Source organism: Pecten maximus, chromosome 17 (genome assembly GCF_902652985.1).
Source record: "Pecten maximus chromosome 17, xPecMax1.1, whole genome shotgun sequence".
Taxonomy (NCBI): domain Eukaryota; kingdom Metazoa; phylum Mollusca; class Bivalvia; order Pectinida; family Pectinidae; genus Pecten; species Pecten maximus.
The window spans coordinates 10,909,261-10,931,799 of record NC_047031.1 but is presented as its reverse complement, the minus strand read 5'-3'; the positions used below and the strand labels follow the sequence as shown (position 1 = coordinate 10,931,799).

General features: G+C 34.5%; 1 protein-coding gene across 1 annotated transcript in view; it reads left to right on the top strand.

Moving 5' to 3' along the window:
- Positions 1 to 22,539, top strand: part of LOC117315480 (CDC42 small effector protein 2-like) — a 71,030-nt gene that overhangs the window by 22,362 nt on the left and 26,129 nt on the right. The window lies entirely within an intron of this gene.

Sequence of the window (22,539 nt, the reverse complement as noted above, 5' to 3'; positions counted from 1 at the left end):
CCCAAACTAAATACCAAAAACCTCAAATAATACATACTTAATACAACACACCAAACAAAAAACCACTAACACACCATATATACTTTATAATAAACCACCACCAAACTACCACAATTAACTGTTATAATAAAATACACCCCAACACTACTATCATACTGTTATAAAAACCACAACTCCCAACAAAATAAAACAATTCAACTGTTATAAAAACCAAACCCAAACTACAATACTTACTTTATAATAAAGCCCACCCCAAACACACATACTTTTATAATAACCACACCCAACTACTACATATTATACTAAAAAACCACACCCCAACACTACTATATACTGTTATAAAAAACCACACCCCAAACAACCACATATTATATGTTATAATAAAACACCACACCCAAACTACTACTATTATACGTTATAATAAACCACACCCCAAACTACCAATTATGTTATAATAAAACCACACCCAAACTACACTATTGTAGTTAAATAAAACCACACCCCAAAACACACTATTTACTTTATAAAAACCACACACCCAAACTCAATATAATGTTATAAAACCCCCCAAACACAATTTACATAAACAAACCCCAAATACTAATACTGTTAAATAAAGCCACACCCCAAACTACTACAATTATATGTTTAATAAACCACACCCAAACTACACATTTAACTGTTATAATAAAGCCACACCCAAACTACACTATTATACTGTTATAATAAACCCACACCCCAAACTACACTTATTATACGTTATAATAAAACACACCCCAAAACTACTATTATACTGTTATAAAAAACAACCACACCCCAAACCAATTACTTTATAATAAACCAAACACAAACCACACCCGTTAAAAAACACACCCAAACTACTACTTATTAATTAAAAAAACCACACCCCAACTATACTATACTTAAAAAAACCACCCCCAAACTACTATTATACTGTTATAAAAACCACACCCCAAACACCAATTACTGTATATAATAAAACCACACCACAAACTCACATAACTGTTATAATAAAACCAACCCAAACACAATACCGTAATTACCATATAAGAAAGGCACCCCAAATACTAAATACACTGTACACCAACAAACTATATCTAATTTTAAAAAACTAACCTTACTACAAATACCAATGGTTATGAACCACGACTAAAATATTACTGTTAAATAAATCCAACCACAAAACTACCAATACTGTTATATATAACCTAACCCAACTTAATATTTACTGTTATAATAACCACACCCCAACTACTTTACGAAACTTGTTCACCATTACCCAAACTCCACACTACTTTCTGTTATAATAAAAAAACATGATTCACATGTTATAAAAACCACCACACTTTACATAAACAACCTCTACTATTTTGAACCAAAAGTATTTATCAACGAATAACCAAACTTACTGTTAAATAAAACCAACTACTATTGTATTGTGTTATTAAGGCCAACCTACACTACATTCATATACCTGTAAGAAAAACAAAACTACGTAAAAAAGGCCACACCAAATACTACATTTATCTTTATAAATAAACACAAACCCAAACTATCCACATGATTATACTGTTATAAAAACCAACCCAAACACTCACATTTATTACCAAACACGAGGGCCCCTTATTAGGGTAGACGCACCAACCCCAAAACGTAATTATACTGTTATAATAAACCACACCCCAAAACTCTACAATAACTAAATAAAACGTATAAAAAACCCACCCACAAAACTACACATATATACTGTTATAATAAAACCACACCCCAAACTAACCACATATTATAACTGTATAATAAAAGCCACCACCCAAACTACTACTATATATACGTTATAATAAGCCACACCACAAAACTACCCCTACAACTACATACTGTTATAATAAAACCACCCCAAACTACCACATACTCTATAAAACCACACCCAAACACACTTATATACGTATATATAAACACCCAAACTCCCAATACTGTTATAAAAACAAAACTAAACTACCCATATTATACGGTTATAATAAACCACCCCCAACACACAATACTGTATAATAAAGCCACCACCCCAAACTACCAACATACTGTTAATAAAACCACACCCCAAACTACACTATTAACTGTTATAATAAAACCACACCCCAAACTACCCATACTGTTATAATAAAACCACACCAAACTACCACATACGTGTTATAATAAAACACACACCCCAAACTACCACATACTTATAATAGATAACATAACAATCTAAAAACCACACCCCAAACTACTACTTATTATACTGTTATAAAAACCACACCCCAAACTACCACATACTGTTATAATAAAACCACACCACAAACTACCATATATGTTATAATAAAACCACACCCAAACTACTACTATTATACTGTTTATAATAAAACCACACCCCAAACTACCACTATACTGTTATAATAAACCACACCAAAACTACCACATAACTGTTATAATAAACCACACCCCAAACTACTACTTATTATACTGTTATAATAAAACCACACCCCAAACTACCACATCTGTATAATAAAACCACACCAAACTACCACATACTGTTATAATAAAACCCACCCAAACTACTACTTATACTGTTATAATAAAACACCCACCCCAAACTACTACTTATTATACTGTTATAATAAAACACACCCCAAACTACCAATCTGTATAAAAAACCCCACCACCAACTACAACTGATTTACTGAAATAAAACCACACCCCAAACTACCACATACTGTTAAATAAAACCACACCCCAAACTACCACATACTGTTATAATAAAACCACACCCCCAAACTTACCACATACTGTTATAATAAAACCACACCCAAACTACTACTTATTATACTGTTATAATAAAACCACACCCCAAACTACCACATACTGTTATAATAAAACCACACCACAAACTACCACATACTGTTATAATAAAACCACACCACAAACTACCACATACTGTTATAATAAAACCACACCACAAACTACCACATATTATACTGTTATAATAAAACCACACCCCAAACTACTACTTATTATACTGTTATAATAAAACCACACCCCAAACTACTACATATTATACTGTTATAATAAAACCACACCCCAAACTACTACTTATTATACTGTTATAATAAAACCACACCCCAAACTACTACATATTATACTGTTATAATAAAACCACACCCCAAACTACTACATATTATACTGTTATAATAAAACCACACCCCAAACTACTACATATTATACTGTTATAATAAAACCACACCCCAAACTACCACATACTGTTATAATAAAACCACACCCCAAACTACTACTTATTATACTGTTATAATAAAACCACACCCCAAACTACCACATACTGTTATAATAAAACCACACCCCAAACTACTACATATTATACTGTTATAATAAAACCACACCCCAAACTACCACATATTATACTGTTATAATAAAGCCACACCCCAAACTACTACATACTGTTATAATAAAGCCACACCCCAAACTACCACATACTGTTATAATAAAACCACACCTCAAACTACTACATATCATACTGTTATAATAAAACCACACCCCAAACTACTACATACTGTTATAATAAAGCCACACCCCAAACTACTACTTATTATACTGTTATAATAAAGCCACACCCCAAACTACCACATACTGTTATAATAAAGCCACATCCCAAACTACTACTTATTATACTGTTATAATAAAACCACACCCCAAACTACTACATATTATACTGTTATAATAAAGCCACACCCCAAACTACCACATATTATACTGTTATAATACAACCACACCCCAAACTACCACATAATGTTATAATAAAACCACACCCCAAACTACTACTTATTATACTGTTATAATACAACCACACCCCAAACTACCACATACTGTTATAATAAAACCACACCCCAAACTACTACATATTATACTGTTATAATAAAACCACACCCCAAACTACCACATATTATACTGTTATAATAAAGCCACACCCCAAACTACTACATACTGTTATAATAAAGCCACACCCCAAACTACCACATACTGTTATAATAAAACCACACCTCAAACTACTACATATCATACTGTTATAATAAAACCCACACCCCAAACTACTACATACTGTTATAATAAAGCCACACCCCAAACTACTACATATTATACTGTTATAATAAAACCACACCCCAAACTACCACATACTGTTATAATAAAACCACACCACAAACTACTACATACTGTTATAATAAAGCCACACCCCAAACTACTACATATCATACTGTTATAATAAAACCACACCCCAAACTACCACATATTATACTGTTATAATAAAACCACACCACAAACTACTACATACTGTTATAATAAAACCACACCCCAAACTACCACATACTGTTATAATAAAACCACACCCCAAACTACTACATATTATACTGTTATAATAAAGCCACACCCCAAACTACTACTTATTATACTGTTATAATAAAGCCACACCCCAAACTACTACATATTATACTGTTATAATAAAACCACACCCCAAACTACTACATATTATACTGTTATAATAAAGCCACACCCCAAACTACCACATACTGTTATAATAAAACCACACCACAAACTACTTCATATCATACTGTTATAATAAAACCACACCACAAACTACCACATATTATACTGTTATAATAAAACCACACCCCAAACTACCACATACTGTTATAATAAAACCACACCACAAACTACTTCATATCATACTGTTATAATAAAACCACACCCCAAATTACTACATATCACACTGTTATAATAAAACCACACCCCAAACTACCACATATTATACTGTTATAATAAAACCACACCCCAAACTACCACATATTATACTGTTATAATAAAATCACACCCCAAACTACTACTTACTGTTATAATAAAACCACACCCCAAACTACCACATACTGTTATAATAAAACCACACCCCAAACTACTACTTATTATACTGTTATAATAAAACCACACCCCAAACTACTACATGTTATACTGTTATAACAAAGCCACACCCCAAACTACTACATATTATACTGTTATAATAAAACCACACCCCAAACTACTACATATCATACTGTTATGATAAAGCCACACCCCAAACTACTACTTATTATACTTTTATAATAAAGCCACACCCCAAACTACCACATATTATACTGTTATAATAAAACCACACCCCAAACTACTACATACTGTTATAATAAAACCACACCCCAAACTACTACATATTATACTGTTATAATAAAGCCACACCCCAAACTACTACATATCATACTGTTATAATAAAGCCACACCCCAAACTACCACATACTGTTATAATAAAGCCACACCACAAACTACCACATACTGTTATAATAAAGCCACACCTCAAACTACTACATATTATACTGTTATAATAAAACCACACCCCAAACTACCACATACTGTTATAATAAAGCCACACCTCAAACTACTACATACTGTTATAATAAAGCCACACCACAAACTACCACATATTATACTGTTATAATAAAGCCACACCCCAAACTACCACATACTGTTATAATAAAACCACACCTCAAACTACTACATATTATACTGTTATAATAAAACCACACCCCAAACTACCACATACTGTTATAATAAAGCCACACCTCAAACTACTACATATTATACTGTTATAATAAAACCACACCCCAAACTACCACATACTGTTATAATAAAGCCACACCTCAAACTACTACATACTGTTATAATAAAGCCACACCACAAACTACCACATATTATACTGTTATAATAAAGCCACACCCCAAACTACCACATACTGTTATAATAAAACCACACCTCAAACTACTACATATTATACTGTTATAATAAAACCACACCCCAAACTACCACATATTATAATGTTATAATAAAACCACACCCCAAACTACCACATACTGTTATAATAAAACCACACCTCAAACTACTACATATCATACTGTTATAATAAAACCACACCCCAAACTACCACATACTGTTATAATAAAACCACACCCCAAACTACCACATATTATACTGTTATAATAAAGCCACACCCCAAACTACCACATACTGTTATAATAAAACCACACCTCAAACTACTACATATCATACTGTTATAATAAAACCACACCCCAAACTACCACATACTGTTATAATAAAACCACACCCCAAACTACTACATATTATACTGTTATAATAAAGCCACACTCCAAACTACCACATATCATACTGTTATAATAAAGCCACACCACAAACTACTACATATTATACTGTTATAATAAAGCCACACCCCAAACTACTACTTATTATACTGTTATAATAAAACCACACCCCAAACTACTACATATTATACTGTTATAATAAAACCACACCCCAAACTACCACATATTATACTGTTATAATAAAACCACACCCCAAACTACCACATATTATACTGTTATAATAAAACCACACCCCAAACTACCACATATTATAATGTTATAATAAAACCACACCCCAAACTACTACATATCATACTGTTATAATAAAACCACACCCCAAACTACTACTTATTATACTGTTATAATAAAACCACACCCCAAACTACTACATATTATACTGTTATAATAAAACCACACCCCAAACTACTACATACTGTTATAATAAAACCACACCCCAAACTACTACTTATTATACTGTTATAATAAAACCACACCCCAAACTACCACATACTGTTATAATAAAACCACACCCCAAACTACTACATATTATACTGTTATAATAAAACCACACCCCAAACTACTACATACTGTTATAATAAAACCACACCCCAAACTACCACATACTGTTATAATAAAACCACACCCCAAACTACCACATACTGTTATAATAAAACCACACCTCAAACTACTACATATTATACTGTTATAATAAAACCACACCCCAAACTACTACATATCATACTGTTATAATAAAGCCACACCCCAAACTACCACATATTATACTGTTATAATAAAACCACACCCCAAACTACTACATACTGTTATAATAAAACCACACCACAAACTACTACATATCATACTGTTATAATAAAACCACACCCCAAACTACCACATACTGTTATAATAAAACCACACCCCAAACTACCACATACTGTTATAATAAAGCCACACCCCAAACTACCACATACTGTTATAATAAAACCACACCTCAAACTACTACATATTATACTGTTATAATAAAACCACACCCCAAACTACTACATATCATACTGTTATAATAAAGCCACACCCCAAACTACCACATATTATACTGTTATAATAAAACCACACCCCAAACTACTACATACTGTTATAATAAAGCCACACCCCAAACTACCACATACTGTTATAATAAAACCACACCTCAAACTACTACATATTATACTGTTATAATAAAACCACACCCCAAACTACTACATATCATACTGTTATAATAAAGCCACACCCCAAACTACCACATATTATACTGTTATAATAAAACCACACCCCAAACTACTACATACTGTTATAATAAAGCCACACCCCAAACTACCACATACTGTTATAATAAAGCCACACCCCAAACTACCACATACTGTTATAATAAAACCACACCCCAAACTACCACATACTGTTATAATAAAGCCACACCCCAAACTACCACATACTGTTATAATAAAACCACACCTCAAACTACTACATATCATACTGTTATAATAAAGCCACACCCCAAACTACCACATATTATACTGTTATAATAAAACCACACCCCAAACTACCACATACTGTTATAATAAAGCCACACCCCAAACTACCACATACTGTTATAATAAAACCACACCTCAAACTACTACATATTATACTGTTATAATAAAACCACACCCCAAACTACTACATATCATACTGTTATAATAAAACCACACCCCAAACTACTACTTATTATACTGTTATAATAAAGCCACACCCCAAACTACTACATATTATACTGTTATAATAAAACCACACCCCAAACTACTACATACTGTTATAATAAAACCACACCACAAACTACTACATATCATACTGTTATAATAAAACCACACCCCAAACTACCACATACTGTTATAATAAAACCACACCACAAACTACTACATATCATACTGTTATAATAAAACCACACCCCAAACTACCACATACTGTTATAATAAAACCACACCACAAACTACTACATATTATACTGTTATAATAAAACCACACCACAAACTACCACATACTGTTATAATAAAACCACACCCCAAACTACTACATATTATACTGTTATAATAAAGCCACACCCCAAACTACCACATACTGTTATAATAAAACCACACCCCAAACTACTACATACTGTTATAATAAAGCCACACCACAAACTACTACATATTATACTGTTATAATAAAACCACACCCCAAACTACCACATATTATACTGTTATAATAAAACCACACCCCAAACTACTACATGTTATACTGTTATAACAAATTCACACCCCAAACTACCACATACTGTTATAATAAAACCACACCCCAAACTACTACATATTATACTGTTATAATAAAGCCACACCCCAAACTACCACATACTGTTATAATAAAACCACACCCCAAACTACCACATACTGTTATAATAAAGCCACACCCCAAACTACCACATATTATACTGTTATAATAAAACCACACCCCAAACTACCACATATTATACTGTTATAATAAAGCCACACCCCAAACTACCACATACTGTTATAATAAAACCACACCCCAAACTACCACATACTGTTATAATAAAGCCACACCCCAAACTACTACATATTATACTGTTATAATAAAACCACACCTCAAACTACTACATATTATACTGTTATAATAAAACCACACCCCAAACTACCACATACTGTTATAATAAAACCACACCTCAAACTACTACATATTATACTGTTATAATAAAACCACACCCCAAACTACTACATATTATACTGTTATAATAAAGCCACACCCCAAACTACTACTTATTATACTGTTATAATAAAGCCACACCCCAAACTACCACATACTGTTATAATAAAACCACACCCCAAACTACTACATATTATACTGTTATAATAAAGCCACACTCCAAACTACCACATATCATACTGTTATAATAAAGCCACACCACAAACTACTACATATTATACTGTTATAATAAAGCCACACCCCAAACTACTACTTATTATACTGTTATAATAAAACCACACCCCAAACTACCACATATTATACTGTTATAATAAAACCACACCCCAAACTACCACATATTATAATGTTATAATAAAACCACACCCCAAACTACTACATATCATACTGTTATAATAAAACCACACCCCAAACTACTACTTATTATACTGTTATAATAAAACCACACCCCAAACTACTACATATTATACTGTTATAATAAAACCACACCCCAAACTACTACATACTGTTATAATAAAACCACACCCCAAACTACTACTTATTATACTGTTATAATAAAACCACACCCCAAACTACCACATACTGTTATAATAAACCACACCCCAAACTACTACATATTATACTGTTATAATAAAACCACACCCCAAACTACTACATACTGTTATAATAAAGCCACACCACAAACTACTACATATTATACTGTTATAATAAAACCACACCCCAAACTACTACATATTATACTGTTATAATAAAACCACACCCCAAACTACTACATACTGTTATAATAAAACCACACCCCAAACTACCACATACTGTTATAATAAAACCACACCCCAAACTACCACATACTGTTATAATAAAACCACACCTCAAACTACTACATATTATACTGTTATAATAAAACCACACCCCAAACTACTACATATCATACTGTTATAATAAAGCCACACCCCAAACTACCACATATTATACTGTTATAATAAAACCACACCCCAAACTACTACATACTGTTATAATAAAACCACACCACAAACTACTACATATCATACTGTTATAATAAAACCACACCACAAACTACTACATATTATACTGTTATAATAAAACCACACCACAAACTACCACATACTGTTATAATAAAACCACACCCCAAACTACTACATATTATACTGTTATAATAAAGCCACACCCCAAACTACCACATACTGTTATAATAAAACCACACCCCAAACTACTACATACTGTTATAATAAAGCCACACCACAAACTACTACATATTATACTGTTATAATAAAACCACACCCCAAACTACCACATATTATACTGTTATAATAAAACCACACCCCAAACTACTACATGTTATACTGTTATAACAAATTCACACCCCAAACTACCACATACTGTTATAATAAAACCACACCCCAAACTACTACATATTATACTGTTATAATAAAGCCACACCCCAAACTACCACATACTGTTATAATAAAACCACACCCCAAACTACCACATACTGTTATAATAAAGCCACACCCCAAACTACCACATATTATACTGTTATAATAAAACCACACCCCAAACTACCACATATTATACTGTTATAATAAAGCCACACCCCAAACTACTACATATTATACTGTTATAATAAAACCACACCTCAAACTACTACATATTATACTGTTATAATAAAACCACACCCCAAACTACTACATATTATACTGTTATAATAAAACCACACCACAAACTACCACATATTATACTGTTATAATAAAACCACACCCCAAACTACCACATACTGTTATAATAAAACCACACCTCAAACTACTACATATTATACTGTTATAATAAAACCACACCCCAAACTACTACATATTATACTGTTATAATAAAGCCACACCCCAAACTACCACATACTGTTATAATAAAACCACACCCCAAACTACCACATACTGTTATAATAAAACCACACCTCAAACTACTACATATTATACTGTTATAATAAAACCACACCCCAAACTACTACATATTATAATGTTATAATAAAACCACACCCCAAACTACTACATATTATACTGTTATAATAAAACCACACCCCAAACTACTACTTATTATACTGTTATAATAAAGCCACACCCCAAACTACCACATACTGTTATAATAAAACCACACCTCAAACTACTTCATATCATACTGTTATAATAAAACCACACCTCAAACTACTACATATTATACTGTTATAATAAAACCACACCCCAAACTACCACATACTGTTATAATAAAGCCACACCCCAAACTACTACATACTGTTATAATAAAACCACACCCCAAACTACCACATACTGTTATAATAAAACCACACCCCAAACTACCACATACTGTTATAATAAAACCACACCTCAAACTACTACATATCATACTGTTATAACAAAGCCACACCCCTAGTACTTTACACTTATAATAATTAAGGTCAAAGTAGGACTGGGCTTATATTACAGCTTAATAGAATCACATTCTAATCATATTTACTGAACTGCAATAGACATATTGTTGTTATATGTGAATTATGACTATATAAGAAATGTCATTTAAAGGACTGTAAATGACAGCCATCATTTTCCCGATATCACATCATAATTTGTAGCCAGCAGGGGGAGGTTGACATCACAGTCAAAATATATGTTCTATGCATACAGTATGTATAATTTTGACTTGTTGACATTGTTTGTTTGCTGGCCATAGATTTATAATTATATAGCCCCATGATCATAAACATCCTTCACATCCGGGGTCATTTTCCCAAAATATTCCAAAAATGCATCAGAAGTTTTTTATAGCTTAACCTTATACTCCTTGAATTTTCCTGACAAAAATTGTGTTGTTCTGTGGAAGTATGCTCTCAATTTTAGAATTTAACAAAAAAATTTAGGATTTTCAGGTCATCACTAACCATATTGACTATTGATAGACATAAAAAAGTATTATTATAATTAACAAAGTAATACAATACATTTTATTATTGTAGATAATCATACTGCTTAATTGATCCAAACTGTTGTAGTTGTTATGGCCCTGGAAATGTTACTCTAGTAATCCTGTGGTCAGTACTTCACTTTCCTCCCACATTAACATCATTCACCCACATTTGTCAGAGGTGTGACAAGCTTTATTAATCAAGGTTATTTTATAACTCAGATAAAAATTGTTTCAAAGATATGATATTAAAGATGAAGGCATTTATCGGCCCACTACGGTACATACCAGTGACGTTGGTAACTTACACAATGGTTAGTATCAGAAGAACTTCAATCAACACACTGGGAGTCAGATTCTGCTATAAACATTTCTCTGTGTGACATAGAGTCCATACATTCAGCTAAAGTCTGCTGTGATATGGCTATAATATGTATACCTATAGTAATTCCAGGGCTTTGAGTCTTGAATAAAAGATAACAAAATAAACTACAATGTATATTAGTCAAAACTTATTTTCATGTATGTGATTGTTATAGACTCAGGTGTTCCCTGATTCAGTTGGTGGCGGGCAAGCTAAAAAATATAACAGGACATTGAAATAGCTATTTCATATTTATTTCAAAATAGACATGGACTATATATACTTACTTAGTGTTACCTAGCATTAAGTTTTCTGAGTCAGGCTCCCTTGATCCTCTACATCAGATTTTAAGACTTGACTGTGACTACAAATATAGCTGGGTAAATTATTGATTAATTATCAACTGATTAATGACGAGCTGATACTAACTAAATACCGAAGATTTGATGACAACCAGGTCTGATGAACCAGGTCTGATGATAAGGTAGCTTAAATAATTTCTTATACAGACCTGAAGTGGTTATAGGTCTGATTGGTGCAGTATATATATAGGTCTAACTGTATTCTATCATGGTCTCTATTTATAATACTCAGACTATTCAGCCTTCAACCTCTTGTAACTAGTATATACCGTATTTCAGAAAACAGGTGATTATCAATACAAGCCCTAGGAGCCTTTTGTAAAGGATTATGGAGATAAGGTTGTAGGTACTGTGCTTCTATAGATCAGTAGAACATGTATTTTGTATGATGTCATAATGTATCTCATAAGTGACTGCCTGCAGACATATGCGAATTCCTCTACAGCTGATAGAAATCTACACCTAAACCTACTGACCCACAGCTGGTGGTTATACCAGTGGAGGAGGAAAGGGGCTCTACACCCTAAACCCACTGACCCACAGGCTAGCTGCTGGTTATACCATGGCCAGTGAAGGAGGAAAGGGGCTCTACACCTGACCTGGTGGTTATAATACCAGTGGAGGAGGAAAGGGGCTCTACACCTGACCTGGTGGTTATAATACCAGTGGAGGAGGAAAGGGGCTCTACACCTGACCTGGTGGTTATACCAGTGGAGGAGGAAAGGGGCTCTACACCTGACCTGGTGGTTATACCAGTGGAGGAGGAAAGGGGCTCTACACCTGACCTGGTGGTTATACCAGTGGAGGAGGAAAGGGGTTCTACACCTGACCTGGTGGTTATACCAGTGGAGGAGGAAAGAGGCTCTACACCTGACCTGGTGGTTATACCAGTGGAGGAGGAAAGGGGCTCTACACCTGACCTGGTGGTTATACCAGTGGAGGAGGAAAGAGGCTCTACACCTGACCTGGTGGTTATACCAGTGGAGGAGGAAAGGGGCTCTACACCTGACCTGCTGGTTATAATACCAGTGGAGGAGGAAAGGGGCTCTACACCTGACCTAGTGGTTATAATACCAGTGGAGGAGGAAAGGGGCTCTACACCTGACCTGCTGGTTATAATACCAGTGGAGGAGGAAAGGGGCTCTACACCTGACCTGGTGGTTATACCAGTGGAGGAGGAAAGGGGCTCTACACCTGACCTGGTGGTTATACCAGTGGAGGAGGAAAGGGGCTCTACACCTGACCTGGTGGTTATACCAGTGGAAGCTTGGGCTGGTGGAGCAGTTCAGTGTGGGCAGGAATCATAGGAGGAGGGATAAAGAGTGATGGTATAGATGTATAGATAGGAAGAAGTGTGGAGTATTGAAGTAGAAGGAAAGAGGAAAGAAGATATAAGAAGGAAGACATTAAGATGTTCATAGGAATGTGAGGGAGGAGGGAGACGGATAACAGAGTATGGATGTAAGTGTATGGTACTGATTATGATCTTATATATTGGGTATCTCTGTAAATGAAACTTACATACTGGTGAAATCATCATATACAGCCAGTACCTAGACTTTAGATATAACCACATTGGTGAGTACGGCCTATAAAATCTAACTCATCAACGGAATAACTGAAATTCATTTGAATACCTGACATATTTCTGTGTAGAACCTTACATTTTGTATATACCAGTTTATAATTATCTAGAGATATAAATTAGTACTGGGTGAACTTATACCAGTATATACTGATCTAGGGTATTATAGTACTGAGTGAACTTATACCAGTACATAATGATTTAGAGATGTAAATTAGTACTGAGTGAACTTATACCAGTATATAATGATCTAGAGATGTGTATTAGTACTGAGTGAACTTATACCAGTACATAATGATTTAGAGATGTAAATTAGTACTGAGTGAACTTATACCAGTACATAATGATTTAGAGATGTGTATTCATAGTGATCTAGAGATGTGTATATGTAATTATATAAGTACTGAGTGAATTAAGGCTTTTATGATGCTTTACAAATTTAATTAGAGTTTCATGACCCTGAAGTTTCATGTTTTCCCCTAATGAGAGGATAAATAGTTTATAGAGAAATCACATTTCTAAGCATCATTTGTTGAAATGCCATTGTAAATAATACAATCCTGGTTAAACTGATCAGTATATGGGATGGCAGTTTGACACATATTTGATCTGAGTGACCCTCAGGGGCTGATGGAAGTCACCATATATATTGATCCTGCAACTGTCACACACACTGGCCAATAACTACTGACGGAGAAACGTATGCTTTATCTGTCAATACAATAGCTTTATCTGTCAATACAATAGCTTTATCTGTCAATACAATAGCTTTATCTGTCAATACAATGACTTTATACATTAATACAATGGCTTTATCTGTCAATACAATGGCTTTATCTGTCAATACAATAGCTTTATCCGCCAATACAATGGCTTTATCCGCCAATACAATGGCTTTATCCGCCAATACAATGGCTTTATCTGTCAATACAATAGCTTTATCTGTCAATACAATGACTTTATACATTAATACAATTGCTTTATCTGTCAATACAATGGCTTTATCTGTCAATACAATGGCTTTATCTGTCAATACAATGGCTTTATCCGTCGATACAATAGCTTTATCTGCCAATACAATGGCTTTATCCGCCAATACAATGGCTTTATCTGTCAATACAATGGCTTTATCTGTCAATACAATGGCTTTATCTGTCAATACAATGGCTTTATCTGTCAATACAATGGCTTTATTCGTCAATACAATAGCTTTATCCGCCAATACAATGGCTTTATCTGTCAATACAATGGCTTTATCTGTCAATACAATGGCTTTAACCATCAATACAATGGCTTTATCCGTCAATACAATGGCTTTATCTGTCAATACAATAGCTTTATCCGCCAATACAATAGCTTTATTCGTCAATACAATAGCTTTATCCGCCATACTGTAGCTTTATCTGTCAATACAATGGCTTTATCTGTCAATACAATAGCTTTATCTGTCAATACAATAGCTTTATCTGTCAATACAATAGCTTTATCTGTCAATACAATGGCTTTATCTGTCAATACAATTGCTTTATCCGTCAATACAATAGCTTTATCCGTCAATACGATTGCTTTATCTGTCAATACAATTGCTTTATCCGTCAATAGCTTTATCCGCCAATACAATAGCTTTATTCGTCAATACAATAGCTTTATCTGTCACTACAATAGCTTTATCTCCTAATACAATAGCTTTATCTGCCAATACAATGACTTTATTTGGCAATAGAATGACTTTATCTGTCAATACAATGGCTTTATCCATCAATACAATGGCTTTATCCGTCAATACAATGGCTTTATCTGTCAATACAATAGCATTATCCGCCAATACAATAGCTTTATTCGTCAATACAATAGCTTTATCCGCCATACAATAGCTTTATTTGTCAGTACAATTGCTTTATCCGCCATAAAAAAGCTTTATCTGTCAATACAATAGCTTGATCTGTCAATACAATAGCTTTATCTGCCAATACAATAGCTTTATCTGTCAATGCAATGACTTTATCTGTCAATACAATGACTTTATCTGTCAATACAATGGCTTAATTTATCTGTCAATACAATTGCTTTATCCGTCAATACAATAGCTTTATCCGCCAATACAATAACTTTATCTGTCAATACAATAGCTTTATCTGTCAATACAATAGCTTTATCTGCCAATACAATAGCTTTATCTGTCAATACAATGGCTTTATCCATCAATACAATGGCTTTATCCGTGAATACAATAGCTTTATCTGTCAATACAATGGCTTTATCTGTCAATACAATTGCTTTATCCGTCAATACAATAGCTTTATTTGTCAGTACAATTGCTTTATCCGCCATAAAAAAGCTTTATCTGTCAATACAATAGCTTGATCTGTCAATACAATAGCTTTATCTGCCAATACAATGGCTTAATTTATTTGTCAATACAATTGCTTTATCCGTCAATACAATAGCTTTATCCGCCAATACAATAGCTTTATTCGTCAATACAATAGCTTTATCTGTCAATACAATAGCTTTATCTGCCAATACAATAGCTTTATCTGTCAATACAATGGCTTTATCCATCAATACAATGGCTTTATCCGTGAATACAATGGCTTTATCTGTCAATACAATAGCTTTATCTGTCATTACAATTGCTTTATCCGTCAATACAATAGCTTTATCTGTCAATATAATAGCTTTATCTGTCAATACAATAGCTTTATCTGTCAATACAATAGCTTTATCCGCCATACAATAGCTTTATCAATCAGTACAATTGCTTAATTATCCGTCAATACTGTTGCTTAATAGATCTATACGATTCACATGAATTTGTTCCACATGTGAGGGGACTAATTTTAACTAGACTTCAAGTTTGACCTGAATTTGTAATGTTAACATAAAGAAACGCAAGTAAATGCTATTTTGTTTAGTGAAAAAGTTCATGATCATTGATGTGAGTAAATACCGAATTCTCAAATATGTATGATGTTCATTTTCAACAATCTTATTCATTTCCGATATCGTCTGCTTCTCGTTGGCTGGCGGCAAAAAATGTCACAACATTCTATTCAAATATATGTTGACAACTAACCTTCAATCTGAATCAGAAAATCCATCCATGCCCAGTGTCACAAACACACGTGCTACAGGCCTACTGTTTAACAACAACTCGAGCGTGGTGACACAGGCAAATTCCCAGCATAATTCAATGTTTTATACAAGCCGAAAAAATAATTCAATGTAGTATACTTTCATGTAGATAATTATATCCTTGACTTTCAGATGTGGCCGGGTTCCAACACCAAACAAGTTGTCATAATCTCGAGGGGTTGTTAAAGCCTATTGCGCCTTACACACAGTGAGACAAGTTTGTGTCAAATGTCTGCCAATTCTAAATCGTTTTGTTGATTGTTGTTTTTAACATATTGTAAATTAAATTGGTCTTTGTCAAGAATAATTACCTGGTAGTATTTGTGTGATATTTCCATACATGTTTAACTGAAAATGAACTCTTATTTACATAAAAAGTGTGAAGCTATTTTTCAATGGCTTATTGATGGTTTCATGATAATAAATACACACATTGGTATCAATGAATGGATATTTTCCTGCGCGATGTAGCTGTTCATGTCATTCGGGTCACTGGTACGCAAGAAAGGTAAACAAAGCAGTAATTTGCTTGTTAGCTCACCGGTTACGCGTAACCGAGAGCTAATTCTGTCACCCCCGCGTCCGCGTCCCACCCCAAAACTTTAAAGTTTTTGAGGTAAGTTTTTGGAAAGCTTGTAAGTCCAAAAGTGTACACCTCTTGCCCTTCTAATTTGGTTTATACATTTATTAGAGGTCTAGGAGTGATGTTATGGCAGAATCATGCAGAAACAAATTGTGGTTTTTTCGCATTTTACCATTTTGTGGACTTAACTTTTTTGGCACCAAAACCCACTTTTAAGATTTTTGGGGTCAGTTTTTGGAAAGTTTGTAAGTCCAAAAGTATACACCTCATGCCCTTCTAAATTGGTTTATACATTCATTAGAGGTCTAGGAGTGATGTTATGGCAAAATCATGCAGAAAAAAATTGTGTGATTTTTTTCACATATTGCCATTCAGTGGACTTACTTTTTTGGACACAAAATCCCACTTTAAAGATTTTGGGGGTTAGTTTTGGAAAGCTTGTGAGTCCACACCCTTCTTATTTGGTTTATACATCCATTAGAGGTCTAGGGGCGATATTATGTGACATACAATTTCAAAATGACATGCTTATACATACATAAAAAATGAATGCATAGTGTGATTGCTGCCGCCGGTGAGCTTTTGCAATCATTGATTGCACTTGTTTTGAATGTTGTCAACTCTTAGAAAATTGTTGCAGGATAAAGAGAAATCATGGTTTATAGTATCTTACAATCTACATCTTTGGCTCAGAACAGAAAGACGAGTCTTCACTAACCCTCGTCAAAGGCTTGTCATCTCGTCTTCACTAACCCTCGTCAAAGGCTTGTCATCTCGTCTTCACTAACCCTCGTCAAAGGCTTGTCATCTCGTCTTCACTAACCCTCGTCAAAGGCTTGCCATCTCGTCTTTACTAATCATCGTCAAAAATAAACCTTGTATTGTAAGATACTAACCATGTATTATATACATTTTTTTGTATATATTAGTCAGATTGACTGATATAAAGCAGAACTCAGGTGACTATTATATATATAAGGCCCACAGTCCCAATGTTCATAATTCTACTATCAATACAAAAGAATACATTTATGCAATTATAACTCTGATAAACAGTTAATACACCCTGTTGATTTTAAGCTGAGAAAAAGTTTCTGAAAGTAATAATATGAATCAGATGTCTTATTCCGATAATGGTATATATTTTTTTTATTGAATTCAGAGAGAAACCATACACTTAAATATTATTGGCTGACAATTGTCATCTGCATGGAAACAAAAATTAAGAAGATGAAGTTGTTATGAATCTTGCTTAGGTACAAATCTCAAGTACACTGACAAGTATGGTATTTAACGGCCACTTAATTAGACCAGTACTACTTTGTACGACAGATTATTGTGGTTATTTTAATAGAATTTAGGACCGTAGGTGATTTATTTTTATAATGTTATCTGTTATGACAGAAAACCATATGATGCTTGTTTATGATGAGTGTACTGTGAATTAAGAGGTTAGTGTGAGGGTTCGGGGACAGCTAGTGGTGACTCAGACAGAACACCTAAGTTTTGTACTTAATTACACACAAGAGAAACACAATATGTTAATCATATGCATTTACAAATGTATTTCAGAATTGATTAATAATTTTATGAATAATGTGACCATACAGTTTTAAATTTCTAAATTGTAGATCAGGATTTATAGTGATGTAAATTTTATTGAGTTTTTACAGATATTTTAATTGAATTAAATACATGTATGTATTAATTGCTCTTACCAAATTATTAAGGTCCCAACATCAAACAAGAAATATCTCAAAACAAAATATCTGTCAAAGTTGACATTTAATTAATAGTGTACATATTAATAGTGTACATTTTGAGTCATCATGTTTCGTCTGTCGTCGTGCGCCGTCCGCTGTGCGCCATCCGCCGTGCGTAAACTTTTCACATTTCAAACTTCTTCTCAAGTTCCACCAGTGGGATTGAGCTGAAACTTGCCTGAAATGATGCTGGGATGGTCTGACCAAGTGTTGTTATTTTTCAGGTCAGTCTGAAATCCAAGATGGCCGCCATGGCCGCCATTTTGAAAACACATTTGAAACTTCTTCTCAAGTTCCACTGGTGAGATTGAGCTGAAACTTGCCTGAAATGATCCTGGGATGGTCCTGACCAAGTGTTGTTATTTTTCAGGTCGGTCAGAAATCCAAGATGGCCGCCATGGCAACCATCTTGACAAACACATTTTAAACTTCTTCTCCAGTTCCACTGGTGCCATTGAGCTGGAAATTGGTGAGGATGTTAAGGAAGGAGAGCCTATAAAGTGTTGTTATTTTTCGGCCTCGTAAAAACTTTGACATGGCAGCCACGGCAGCCATCTTGTAACATGATTGCGCAATCATGGTTTTCCTGAACAACACATATTTCAAACTTCTCAAATTCCACCAGTGGGATTCAGCTGTAACTTACCAGAAATGATCCTGAGATGGTCTTGACCAAGTGTTGATATTTTTCAAGTCGGTCAGAAATCCAAGATGGCCACCATGGCAACCATCTTGACAAACACATTTTAAACTTCTTCTCCAGTTCCACTGGTGCCATTGAGCTGGAAATTGGTGAGGATGTTAAGGAAGGAGAGCCTATAAAGTGTTGTTATTTTTCGGCCTCGTAAAAACTTTGACATGGCAGCCACGGCAGCCATCTTGTAACATGATTGCGCAATCATGGTTTTCCTGAACAACACATATTTCAAACTTCTCAAATTCCACCAGTGGGATTCAGCTGTAACTTACCAGAAATGATCCTGAGATGGTCTTGACCAAGTGTTGTTATTTTTCAAGTCGGTCAGAAATCCAAGATGGCCACCATGGCAACCATCTTGACAAACACATTTTAAACTTCTTCTCCAGTTCCACTGGTGCCATTGAGCTGGAAATTGGTGAGAATGTTAAGGAAGGAGAGGCAACAAAGTGTTGTTATTTTTCGGCCTCGTAAAAACTTTGACATGGCAGCCACGGCGGCCATTTTGTAACATGATTGCTCAATCATGGTTTTCCTGAACAACACCTATTTCAAACTTCTTCTCAAATTCCACCAATGGGATTCAGCTCTAACTTGCCAGAAATGATCCTGAGATGGTTCTGGCCAAGTGTTGTTATTTATTGGGTCAGTCAAAAATCCAACATGGCCACCATGGCCAACAGTGCCACTAAACCTGCTACAGAGAATGCATACTACAATAGTATAAGGGTCTTTAATTTAGAGTCAGATGACCGTTAAGGCCCCTTGGACTCTTGTGAGCTCATCTTACCCAAAAGACCGGTGAACTCAATTATGCTATAATGCAGCATCCGTGGTCTGTCCGTCACCTGTCCATCTGTTATCCATCAACATTTGCTTCAAATTAAATCCCTACTAATAAAAAAGTTACGATTGGATTTTAACCAAATTTGGTCAGAAATATTCTTAGGGGAAGGGGAAAAGATTTTGCATAATTGGTGGTTGTGACCCTACTGGGGCCTGAAGAGTGGGGCCCGATTAGGGGAAATAGAGGTAATTTCTATAAATCGCTACTTTTCAAAAAGTCCTGAACTAATTTGAACCAAATTTGGTAAAAATCATCCTTGGAGGAAGGGAACAAACTTTGTATAAAAGGATGCTTTGACCCTCTGGGGCCTAAGGGGCAGGGCAAAATATAAAGGGGAAATAGAGGTATTTCCTTTAAATTGCTACTTGTAAAAAAAGTCCTCAATGGATTTGAACCAAATTTAGCCAGAAACATCTTTGGGGGAAGGGAACAGATTTTGCATAAATGGTGACTCGATATCTGACCCATCTAGGCCTGAGAGGTGGGACCCAATAGGGGAAATGGAATCAATTCCTTTAAATTACTACTTGTCATAATGTACTGAATGGACTTCGACAAATTTTAATCAGAAACATAATTGGGGGAAGGGGCAGAGATTTAGCATGAATGATGTTTCTGACCCCCAAGGGCCAGAGGGGCCTAGCCCAATAGAAGTAAGTCCTTTTAATCGCTACTTGTATTTTTGAAATTGTTGACATCCCCACCCCATAATCATATAAAGCATCGTTTGGCACCCAGAGGTAAACACAATCCTGTTGTAAATTTTGGCCCTTGGGTCTTTCCCCACCCCTAGGTACTTAGTTTCTTTGATATATCCCTTGCAGATTAGCAGCATACCAGCAGCATCTTTGAAACTATTTAGATCCGGCTAATCCCCACCCAGTAATTAACCATTTATAGCATTGTACAGCATAAAAACTTTAAAAACAACCCTGTTGTAAATATAGACCCTGAGGTCTTACTCTACATATGAATTATAGTCTCAAGTGAGTTTCCTTGAGTTTCCTATGCGCTTCAAACATGAAATGCGACTATTTTTAGGTCACCTGAGACAAAGTCTAATCCCCTTTTGTCCGTCGTCGTGCGTCCGTAAACAATTTACACTTTTGACTTCTTCTCCAAAACCCCTAAACCAAATTCAATGAAATTTGGCTGGAAGCTTCTATGGCTAAAGGTCAACCAAAATTGT